At 45.6% G+C, this 12,543-nt stretch overlaps 1 protein-coding gene across 2 annotated transcripts in view; it reads right to left on the bottom strand.

Annotated features, from left to right (window-relative positions):
- Positions 1-12,543, bottom strand: part of Galnt17 (polypeptide N-acetylgalactosaminyltransferase 17) — a 422,314-nt gene that overhangs the window by 344,465 nt on the left and 65,306 nt on the right. The window lies entirely within an intron of this gene.

The following is a 12,543-nucleotide window of genomic DNA, read 5'->3' as shown; positions in this document are numbered from 1 at the left end:
CCAGTGATGCTTTTACCTCTGCCCCCTCACCTCTCCAGTACCGGGGACTATAGACATGTGGCCCCTGGCTATGTACATGGGTTCCACAGATTTGAAGCCAGTTCCATTCTTTCTTAAAGGATTATATTTATTTTATTTTTAATTATATGTATATGTGGGGAGGGGGTATGTGCATGTATGAGCACAGGTGCCTGTGGAGTCCAGAAGAGGCCAGAGGGACCCTGGTGCTAGAGTTACATTGTGAGCCTATCTGACATGAATGATGGGACCTGAACTTGGGTCTTCCAGACAAGCAGTATACACTCCTAACTGTTGGGTCATCTCCCAGGCCCTACTGGTCTCTTTAGTTAGCATAATGACACAGGTTGCTGAGCCTTTGAATGCTTCAGGAGCCTGAGCTACATTCTCATGGGTCCCAGATGTGATTAAGGGATGACTGCGTGCACAGACTTAAACTGCTAAATTGAGTTGGGACCTTTTAGTAGATTCCAGCCTCCCTGTGCCTCTGTTGCACCAAAACATCAAGATCATTGGGGGCAGTTGCTAGACTCACAGCCAGAACAGAAACACATCATAGATGTCCCCAAGGTCGCATGCAGATGAAGTTCCCCGGTTTGACCTTGCTCTTCAAAACCCACTGGCTACCAGAGTGTGGAGCTCACAGCACGGGCTTTGGCCAAATGGTGGGGCCAGCAGCTGCTTAAATCTGCTGTGACTGAGGCAGTGCCAGAAAATGCTCTGGGAGATGACTCAGGGGCCCAGATTGGGCCTGTCTTATTGTCACCCCAAGCCTGTTCAGACCAATACCACCTGCCAGCAAAAACAAGAAGAGCCTTCCAAGGGAGGCCTGAGTCAGTTAACAGTGCTCTACTATAACTCTTGACTCTCTGTGGCATAAGCCAGAAAGATAGGACTCAGTCACAGCACTGGGTGTTAGGCCAGATTCTGGGTGATCTTCCTGGTCACCTTCCATAGATGTAAAATGGCTACATCACTCCCAGCACCCGAACAAGAAGACAGGGAAGATGTGAACTCCTACGGTGGCCCAAGCCTGAAATCCCAGGCCTTGGGAGGCTAAGGCAGGAGGATCTATCTTGAGTTCAAGGCCAGCATGAGTTACAAGTAAAAACTTGTCTATGAAAAATGAAGTGTGTGTGTGTGTACGTGCATGTGTGTGTGATGTATGTGTGTGTGTGTGCGTGCATGCATGTGTGTGTGTGCGTGTGTGTGATGTATGTGTGTGTGTGCGCGCGTGTGTGCGTATGTGTGTGCATGTGTGTGTGATGTATGTGTGTATGTGTGTGTGCGCATGTGTGTGTGCGTGCATATGTGTGTGATGTATGTGTGTGCGTGCGCGTGTGTGCATGTGTGTGTTGGATGGAATCATCCACCCTCACTGTCCACCACTCTTCCACAAACCTGGAAGGATGCCCCAGATGAATGGCCCCATGCAGCTCTGCTGGACCCAATAGGGACTAGGTAAAATCCTTCTGCACAGACTGCCTGTGACCCTATCTGGCCTTAGGAGCTTGTTACAGCCTATCTTCAATTAGTTGTCCCAGGCTAGCAGAGACCTGGCAAGAGAGTTGTCGGCAACAAACTCTTTCTCCATTCCATCCTCCCTTAAATGTTACAGTCTCACCAGCTACCTCTAGGCATTGGCCTGGCCAGATGGGCTGAAAACACATAGCAAAAGGCAAAAGCAACAACCTAAATTCATATGTCCAGGTCTAAGTTGAGAAATGCAAGCAATAGCAAGAAAACAAGTTAAAAAGCAAGGGTTCCCGAAGAGAACAGGCTTAGATGGCATTTAAGACACAGAACTTAATAGAGTGATTGTAATCATGTTCAGAGAAGCTAAAGAGGCCAGAAACAGACTTTCTGGGTGAACGGAGACAGAGGACAGGGACAAACTGATTGAAGCTCGAGAAAACACACAACCAAGAGCTGAACAAAATAAGGAAATCAAGTCAGGGCCTGAAAATAGAACTTGGTAATGATACGGAGATCCTGAGGAAGAGGTGAGGCTGGGAGACAGCTCAGTCGGGAAAGTGCTTCTGGTCTTGAGAGCATGAGGTCCTGAGTCCATGCGCCTGTAAACATGCCAGGCATGATGGTGGAGCTTGTACACTGGTCACTGGGAGACAGAGACAAGCAGACATCCGGGCTTCACCAGTCTGGCCTATTTGCTGAGTTTCAGACCCATGAGAAAGCTTGTCTCAAAAATTATGATGAGGATGGTGCTGAGAAATAGCAGCTGAGATTCACCTCTGCCTTCCACACGTGCATGCGTGTGCACACAGAGAGAACATATATATGGTTAAATATGTGGATGGTATGAACTTCTCTCAATTTTTTTTCTGCCAGGGAAGGGAGTATGTCCTGGGTCCCCGCCAATGAACTGCGCTTCCATCTCATGGGTCAGAACTGAGCCATGTAAGCCAGGAAAGTGGCCATGAACACACACTCTCTCTCTGTCACACACACACACACACACACACACACACACACACACACACACACGACATAGGTTGGGCATCTCTATCCTGAAACGGTGAAACCACAAATACTCCAAAATTAAAAGTTTTCTGAAGGTCAACACGATTCCACAAGTGGAAAATTCCACACCTGCTCTCCTGTGATGGTTCACAACCCAAACCCAGGTGAACTAAAAGTAGTATGCAAATTTATCTTCTGGGGGTACTGGGGAGTCGTCTCCGTCAGTCAAGGGCCCGCTACATACCCAAGGACATTGGTTCAACCCAGCACCTCTGTAAAGAAGATGCACGTGGTAGGGTAGCATGTGCTTCTCATCCCAGCCTGGTGAATTAGAGATGGGTTCTGGGCAATGAGAGACCCTGTCTCAGAAAACAGGGTAGCACAGTGTCCTAGGTCGGCCTCTAGCCTCCATATAAACATACACATGCATGCATACCTACCTACACACACACACTCTCTCTCCAACATACACACATGCACATACACAAAAGAAATGAAAGTACCTTCCAGCAACATATAGGTGTTGTGTTGAAGCACATATAAGAAACATTGCATGTATATGTAAAATGTATATGAAACATTAGTGCACTGTGTCTTTTCAATGTGTATCCTGCCCCATCATTTCTCATTGTGTATATGCAAATATTCAAAATATAAAAAAATAAATCTAGCAGGGTGGTGGTGGTGCACACCTTTAATCCCAGCACTTGGGAGGCAGAGGCAGGCAGATCTCTGTGAGTTCGAGGCCAGCCTGGTCTACAAAATCTAGTTCCAGGACAGTCAGGACTACTACACAGAGAAACCCTGTCTCTAAAAAAACAAAAAAAAACCAAAATAATAATAATATAAATCTAAAAACAATCTAAAGTCTAAAACAGTTCTAATCCCAAGTAATTTAGTGTAAAGGTTATTCAACCTGCATTGGCTAAAGATAAAGGTGGATCGTGATACCCTGAGAAACGGCCACCCAAAGAGAGCTAGTCCTAACCTTTGGAGCCTGTCAGAGTCATCTCATGTGGAAGCGGTCAGTTCAGGTGTGGCGATATGAAGGCCCTTGGCTGACAGGACTGACTTGCCTGAGCTGTGTGGACTCTTCTAATGGTTTAAATACAAAATGTTTCCCACAATCCCATGTGTTGAACATGTGGTCTCCAGCAGGTGGTGATATCTTGGGAGGTTCTAGAAACTCAAGGAGGGTGAGCCTAGCTGCAGGAAGTAGTGCACTGGGGGCATGATCTTGGAGGTGTGTTAACACCCGCACTTTCCTGTCAAGCTCTCTGATTCTTGTCTGCCATGATGTGAAAGGCCCTGTGTAGATGGATGTTTCTGTCCTGACCAGTCCTACAACTGTTCAGTCCTAAATAAGTACACAGAGGCTTATATTAATCATACACTGCTTGGCCTATTGCTCAGGCTTATTACTAACTAGTTCTTACAACTATAGAATTATACATAATTCTATATTTGGCCATGTGACTTGGTACTTTTTCTCAGTAAGGCATTCTCATCTTGCTTCCTCTGTGTCTGTTTGACGACTGTGTCTCTGCCTTTCCTCTTCCCAAAATTCTCCTTGTCTGGTTGCCTGGCTACCGGCCAATCAGAATTTTATTAAACCAATATGAGTGACAAACCTTTACAGTGTACAAGAGCCTTGCTAGGACCTCTGCACCATGGTAACCAAGGCCTCTGGAACTGTGCACAAAAAGAATCCTTCCTTTCTCTCTAGATCGCTTCTGTCAGATGTTTGTCACTGTGATAAAACATCACTAACGTAGCCCTGAATGTGATCTTATGCTGTTCTAAAGAGAGAAGAAGTCAATAGACACCCGCAGGAAAAGGAAACAGGCAAAGAGGAAGCCAAGACTTGAAGACCCTGGCCTTGAAGAACTGACCGATGTGGGCGATAGCTGAGGAATGCCTGGGCACTAAGAGCTGGAAGAGACAAGGAGCAGATTCCCTTCCATGGCAGGCAGTGGGAATGTGACACCGGGGACACCTTGGCTTTCACACAGCGGTGCTGAAGTTGGGCTTCTGGCAAAACTATGAGCAAATACATTTCTGTTATTTGATCCACAAAGCATGTGGTAATTGGTTACCATGGCTACAGGAAACCTATACAATGGCTTCTAAATCGGAAATAAAGGCCTCAGATTCCTTCACTGAGACTACGAAGGGGGTGGGTTTCCCTCCTCACTTCCTGACACAGCCCTATTTCATATTAATGTGTATACACTCACACATACATACACAAACATACAGAGACATACGCACACTGAGACCATGGAGGAAGAGTCTTCCACCTCATTTCCTGATGCATACTTAGTCTCATAGTACTTCCTGATACACACACCTATCTCACATACACACCTATTTCATATACGCACACATGTGGGTACACATACATTTTGAAATGGTGAGGAGAGAGTATTTCCCAACTCACCTTCTGAAACTCACCTATTTCATACACATGCACACATGTGCACACACATGTGCGCACGCACACACACACACACACACACACACCAAGCAAGGTCTTCCCTTCTTACCCAGCTGTATCTTGGAGGAGGACTTTGGAGCATGTTCCAAACTGAGGTCTCCCAGGACCACTGTCTCTCCTCTATTGAGTGAATTACTTCCTGTTTATACCAAGAAAAGGGGAGCCTAGAGAATAAGGCATGTCACAGGGCCATCACCATGGTGGCTCACAGCCAGAAATCCCAGCACACCAAAGCCAGCAAAACCTTGACCAACGTGCTACCATACGGACTCAACCTGACTCTCTTGGCCAAACACAGAAGTCTGCAGTGGATGTGCTGCTCAGCAAATGGCCTATAAAAAATTCACGGCTGCAGCTGACCCTCATTAGACTGTGTTTCATTCAATTAAAAACATCCATCCCAGAAATACATGTTTGCTTAACAGGCAGAAATGATGTGGGAAGCCTCATGCTGCAACGCCATCAAATCAAATCAAATGGTGGGAGCCGACAGAATGAAGCCATCAGGCAAAGGAGCAGGAGGGATAACGGAGGCCCCTTGCCAAAGAGGCATAATCAATGGCTTACGGAAAAAGAGTCGAGTGCATCTAACTGTGTGTCCACAGGAGAGTGGGAGAAAAACGGCAGAAAGGTGGTTCTTCAGAGCATCTAATGGAAGAATAAGTCAGCATCCAGATAGCCCAGGGGATTCCCCAGTGTTTACACCTGAAGATGTTAACCACAGACCCCGAGGCGGGTCTCCCAGGCTAGAGGGACATGCGCACCCTCCGCTCCAGCTTCCAGCACACAAAGCTGTGTGCATCTGCTGACTTCAGAGAGATGAGCGGCAAAGGAAGACATTCCAGCTTCATTTCCAAACGAGACCTGAGAGGACCAGAAACCCTTCCCCATCTGTCTCCTTTATTTAGTTACTGGTCTCACGGTGACAGAAACACCTGAAGGAAGAAGGATTCATCGTGGTTCATAGTGCAGGGGATGCAGTCCATCCTGGTGGCAGAAGTTGCTCAAGGGGCAGTTTCAGACTTAAGTGGCTGATTACGTCATAGCAGCTGTTAGGGAGCAGAAAGAGAGAGCTGGGACCAGACAGAGAACCAGCCTTCAACCCTGAAGACCCACTTCTTCCAGCTAAGCCCCGCCCCCTAAGAGTTCCATCCTCTCTGCAGTCAGCACCACTAGCTGAGAACCTAGTGTTCCTCCTACACATGAGCCTATGAGGGACATTTCACAGGGAAACCACCATAGCTGATGACCTCACGGGGCACATTATAAGTCATTTAGTATTGCATAGGTACCGAATAGGAGAAGCCCACTTCATCTTGTCCTGAGAGGATATAGGACTGATAATGATTAGAAATGAAAGCGCTCACTGGGCAGTGGTTTTAATCCCAGCACTCGGGAGGCAGAGGCAGGTGGATCTCTGTGAGTTCGAAGCCAGCCTGGTCTACAAAAGCTAGTTCCAGGACAGGCTCCAAAGCCACAGAGAAACCCTGTCAAAAAAAGAAAGGAAAGGAAAAAAATGAAATGAAAGCACTCCAGTGAGAACCTCCCCAACCTAAGCAATCATGAACTCAAAGTTTGGTGGGTTTCAAAGACTTTTCAATGCTGTCTCAAAAACAATCTATGTGCACCCCAGAGTTCCCAGGCCAGCCCTTGGGAAGAACAAGATGAGTGTGTCTTTGTGTGTTTGCCATTGCTCTAACAGAATGCCTGGGTGTAATCTTTAAGATAGGTATTTGTTTAGGCTCCACAGTCTGTAGGCCCTGAAGCCCAAGACGAGACAGCCGCACTTGCTGAGGTCCAGGTGTGGCTTCAACTTGAGGTAGTAAGGATGAGCTGGACTATGAGAGGGTAACAGAACACAAGGACAGGGTTAACTTTTCCTGGGGAGACATTCGCAAACATCTACTCATTACGGATAAGGCTCTGACGACAGACCAAAGTAATCTCTCCACCAAAATCCAACTCAGCCAGTGAATGAGCCTATTGGGTTTATGCACAGAGCATGAGGAAGGGGTCACGTACAGGTATGTGGGTGACCCCAAAGTGGCTACATCACCACTTAGTCCCACCCCATCATTGGTGATGATCTCATGAAAGATGCACTTTGGAGTCCCCCTTTCCATTAACCTTCCACTTCCTAGATATTTTAATATCTGCCAAGATGCCTTGCAGCCTTGCAGTACAAAGGAGTAATAACTGAAAACTGTGAGGGTCATTTAAATTTTCCTGGATCTACCTGAGAGTGTCAATAGCTCCATTACTATTACTGTAGACTGAGATGCCTCTAGTAGGTCTCATTTAGAGACCTAATTGCCATGGTTACAAGGCCATGGTACTCTCTACTCCAAAATGGCAATCTTATGACTGAAAGAAAACATACCAACCCACTCTTGAGGTAACCAACCCAGTTTCACAAGAAAGGCATTAATCCATTCCTTAGTACTTGACCCATGGTCTCCATGCAGTTTCCACTAGTGCCCACTCCCTAAAACTGCTGTATTAGGAACCAAACCTCCACATGAATTTTGGTGAGGGCAAGCCATCTTGACCCCAGAGCAGAGTGGGGTAGATACGATATCAAAACCACAGATCTCTAAGAATGTACTGGTACTTATATAATATTAATGAGGTACCTCATGCCCACTGCTGTAAAAATGTTTAGGTTTCCAGAGTAGTGCCATAGTATCATAGAACTAGTTTTATCTTAAGTAATTTTATTAATATGCAATATTTCATAAGTAATATAAATTTGACTTAGAAAAACTAAAAACAAAAATCATAAAAAGGGTTTGGGTGAAGCATGGGTCATTCTAAAGTTCTTGTCTTACAAGAGGATCTAAGGTCAGTTCTTAAAACCCACGTGAGAAGACCACATACGATGGCATGAGCTCATAATCTCCATCCTGGGGAGGTGAAGACAGGGACTATCACTGGCCAGCCACCTAGACTAGACAAGGCTTTGAGCTTCAGGCCAGGGAAATACCTTTTCTTCTAAAAAGGTACGCACTACTTCTGAGGAATAAGACCTGGGGTCATCCTCACGGTTCCATAGGTATGTGAACACATGTGCTTGTGAATACACACGCACACACACACACACACACACACACACACACACACACAGGGAGGACTCGAAAGCCTTTTACTTGGGGGGGGGCATGGTATGGTCATGTGAGGGTAGGGCCTAAAGAGGCCAGAAGAGGGAATTGTGTCTCCTGGAGTTGCAGTTATAGACTGTAGTTACAGAATCATGTGTGGGTGCTGGGAATTGGACCTGGGTCCTCTGCAAGAGTGTAATGTCCTTTGACCTGCTAGGTCATCTCTCCCGGCCTACACAATGTTCTTTTAGATGCTGTCATACTTTTCTTACCGTGGTATAACTTGTCTTTGTTCTAACACATCAGAATGCCATAAACATTGTTTGGTATGTCAAAAATAAACATCAACATCACCATTTAATGGCTACATTGTACACCCACACATGAATATGTGGTAATTAATGTAACAAACTGCCCTTATTGGTCACATTCTCCCAATACCCAAATGTTTCCGGGTATTATTAGCACCAGAGTAGCCTGTGTATGTTCCCTCCTGTGTAACACAACTGTATACTTAGTGTGACAGATGTTTTCAGTAGTCAACTGAATTACATGTGGACTTAATTAAAACCCAAATGACGAGGCACACCTGTGAAAGAGTTTGTCTTAATTAAGTATTTGAAGTAGGAAGACCCACTTCTTATCTGACCTATGACATCTACATCTTTTGAGGTATGGTGCTCCACCTTTAATCTGGACCACACCTTTTGCTGGCAACCTGTATAAAGGATACAGAAGGAAGACCATGGTTCTCTCTTTTCCTGCTTGCTCTGGCTCTTGCTAGCAAGTCCATTCCTTCATGGGCACCGGCATTCACTCCTTCTTCAGGATTCTGGTGTATACTGAGGACTAGCTGAGACATCCAGCCTTGTAGACTGAACCGGATTCTAGGACCTTCTGTTGGTAGACAGTGTTGGACTGACTGGTTGAATCACAGCCTGTAAGTCATTCTAATAAGTCCTATCTCTCTCTCTCTCCTATCTATCTATCTATCTATCTATCTATCTATCTATCTATCTATCTATCATTTATCATCTATCTATCTTCTATCTATATCTATCTTTATCGTCTATTTATAGATTTATATTTAAATATAGATATAGCTAGATGGATAGATGATAGGTAGAGAGATAGATAAATCCATTCTAATAATTTCTGTTTTTCTACAGAGTCCTAATGCACTGACTTTCTTGAAATAATTTCCCAAGATACAATGTCTTGATCTAAAGGAAGCTGTGTTATTCACCTCAACAAGGTATTTCTAGAAGCGTCTTCAGCGCCACAGTACAGTGCTGCTCTGTGCGTGGAGACTACCATGCAGCCTTATTTATTGACTGAACTTAATCGGCATTTCTAACAGAGAGAAGGCCTGTGGCGGGGAGTTTACAACCCTGAACATCTCAGATGTCAAACAAAGGCAGTTTCCTATGTAATTTTTGCCATCATTAAGCAGCAAAAAGCTCTTTCTGGCACAGAAAGAGAATAAGATGTGTTTGCTTCAAAATATTTGCAGATCGATTCAGATATAATAAACCATCGCGCATTCTGCCTGCAAACCTAAGGTAAAAACGCACATTAAAAAAAAAACCATATTAGTTACTAACAAAGGTGCCAGGAAAGCTTTGCAAATTGGCTACAGTCATAAAGGGAGTATTTCGGTCCATGAGTGGGCTGTGTTGAAGGAGGCTATAGCAGTAACTCAAACAAAACCCAGAGAGATTCATTGGGTTTGCTTCCTTCAACCAAGGTTGGCTTCACTCCCAGGCTCTTCCCAGAGATACTACAGTGATGACTTCTCTCTGAACTCAGAATGACAGAGTGGCTGCCACGGAGCCAGCTGCCCTGTTTTCAACACGTCATCGCCCTAGGAAAGGGGGGACCTGTCTTCTTGTTGCTCCTATCACAGTGTTGGGGTTTGGATGTGAAGCGTCCTCCACCCAAGGCTCCTCTGCTGAGGGCATGGTCATGGCGTGTGTCCAGGAAGGAAGGATATCTCTCCTCTCTGAACCCTCCTCTTCCTCAACCTCTTTTCCTCTTTCTCACTCCCCCAACCCACCCTCCGCCATCTATCTTTCTCTCTCTCCTCTTCCTGGCCAGCATGAGATGAGTAGCTGTGCCCTGCAATGTGTTCCCTGCCATGTTATTCTGCCTCTGCTTGAGCCCAGGAGCAATGGAGCCTGTCTGGTGAGCGAAAGAAACCCATCCTTTCGTTGTATTCAGCAGTTTTTTGTCACTGCGGGGGGGAAAGGCTGACTAAACTGGAAACAGTGGTTCTCCTTTCCGGCACTGTTGTCATAGCCCATGTTCTGCTGCAACCCCGAGGCTAAGTGCTTGAAAAAGAAAGACGTTTCTTTCTCGGTTATGGAGGCTGGGAAGTCTAGAATCAGGTGGCTACATCTGGGGAGGACCTCATCTTATCTCAACTCATGACGGAATGCAGAAGAGAAAACGACACATACCGAGAGAAGACATCAGAAATAAGGATTGCATTATGTCATAGTGACCAGAAACCCAACCAGCTCCCTTCAAAATTATCAAAGTTGGACCAGCAAGGCTGCTCAGTGGGTGGCCAGCGGGAAGAGCTTGCACCAAGCCTGACAACCCGAATTCGATTCCCAGTACCTGTAGAAGGCGCAGCTCAAAGGAAGGACATGACTAATGCCTGGTCACCCAGGATGCTGAATTGAATACTGTCTGACAACTTGGTGGTCTTTTGGCTAGTCTATGGAGCCAGCCTTCCTGAATTGCCCTCTCATTCTGAGCCCCAATCCTGAGCTTTGTCTCTCAGTGAAAAGGACCTGTCCCTATGAAAGAGGTCCCGATTACATGGCATCCCCCACCAGTAGAATCTATCCTGATGCTTATTATAGACCCCTCCTCCTTAAATCCTTTCTTTGAGCACTGTTTATCAGTCAATAGAACTCATACTGTATAGGTAATAGAACATTATTGTAAAGGCTATGGGTGTTTTGTTACGACACTAGGGAGTCTCTGCGTAGCTATGCCTAGAGCTTCTTGTGATAACTGTCATGTGGAAACCTTTTCCCAAAAGTTTTACTGTGGTGAGATGTATACAAAATAAATCCTGAGGTCAAATTCTGGAAGTTTCGACCCAATGCCAGCAGGACAGAGAATTCTTCATCTCATGCGGACCATTTCCCTGCCAGCCATGAGGCTTGCCAGGCCCCCAACAAGTACTTGTATAGTAGAAGGAGAAAACCAATTTCTGCAAGCTGTCCTCTGACCTCCAAATGGCTTTAGATGACAACATGGAGCTTTGTCTCCATCCCTGACACCACTGACACAGAGAAAATGAAGAAGAGATTACACACAGGAGTCAGACAGGCTTTCTCTGTGTAACTCTGGCTGCCCTGGAAATCGCTCTATAAAACAGGCTGGCCTTGAACTCAGAGAGATCCTCCTGAGCGCTGGGATTAAAGGCGCGTGCCACCATCACCCGGCTCAGAGAGGAGTTTTCAAAGAAGGGTTGGTGGAGGAGCAGCAGAGAGGGACCCAGTGGACTGCAGAGGGAGATGCAAATTCATGTGTAGGATCACCTGGAGGAGGTTCAGACGGTGAGAGAATGTTGTGGAGTTGGGGAGAAACCCCCATCATTGGGGCATCATTGGGGCAAACGAGATGGCTCAGCAGGTAAAGGCACTTGTTATGAAACACAGCAACCTAAATTCAATCCCTGAAATGTAGAAGGAAAGAACAGAGTCTAGCAAGTTGCCCTCTGACTTCCACATAAGCCATGGATATGCACACAGTGTACACACAAATAAATACATGTAGCATTTTTAAAAGCACAGTTGCTAGTCTGAATGGGGAATGGGTATGCCCCTAGTCCTCTGCTGTTGCTTCTATGATTTGGGTCAGCCCCCTAAAGGTCATATAGTAAAAAGTAGGTCATCTTCCCTACTCTTTACTTTCCTCTTTCAACCGACTCACTCTCTTTTTTTCTTCCCTGTCCACTTTCCTTTCTTTTCCTCATTCTTTCTTTCCTTCTTTCTTTCTTCCTCCCTCCCTCCTTTCCTTCCTTCCTTCCTCCCTCATTATTATTATTATTATTATTATTATTATTATTATTATTTCTGGGATGTGCAGCTTCTTGAAACAGGGCCTTACGTATGACAGGCTGGCCTCAAACCCACAAGCCTTCTGCTTCAGCCTTCTGAGTTCCTAGGATTACAGGCACATACTATCCCACACAGTTCCCATTGTTTATTTTTACACAGGGTCTCACTAGGTAGCTCAGGCTGGTCTTGAACTCCTGATCTTCCTGCCTCTGCCTCTCAAGTTATGGGATTATAGGTGTACATCATAATGCCTAGCTATGCCCTCTATGGATTAGCTTTGGCACTAGGTTTTTTTCTCTTTGTGTAACCAAATACCTGAACCACGCATGTCATGAAGGAGAAAGGTTTATTCTGACTCACAGCTTAAGAG

The sequence above is a fragment of the Microtus pennsylvanicus genome, chromosome 1 (genome assembly GCF_037038515.1).
Source record: "Microtus pennsylvanicus isolate mMicPen1 chromosome 1, mMicPen1.hap1, whole genome shotgun sequence".
NCBI lineage: Eukaryota > Metazoa > Chordata > Mammalia > Rodentia > Cricetidae > Microtus > Microtus pennsylvanicus.
The sequence above is the reverse complement of the archived record's forward strand: the minus strand, read 5'-3'. Positions and strand labels throughout refer to the sequence as shown.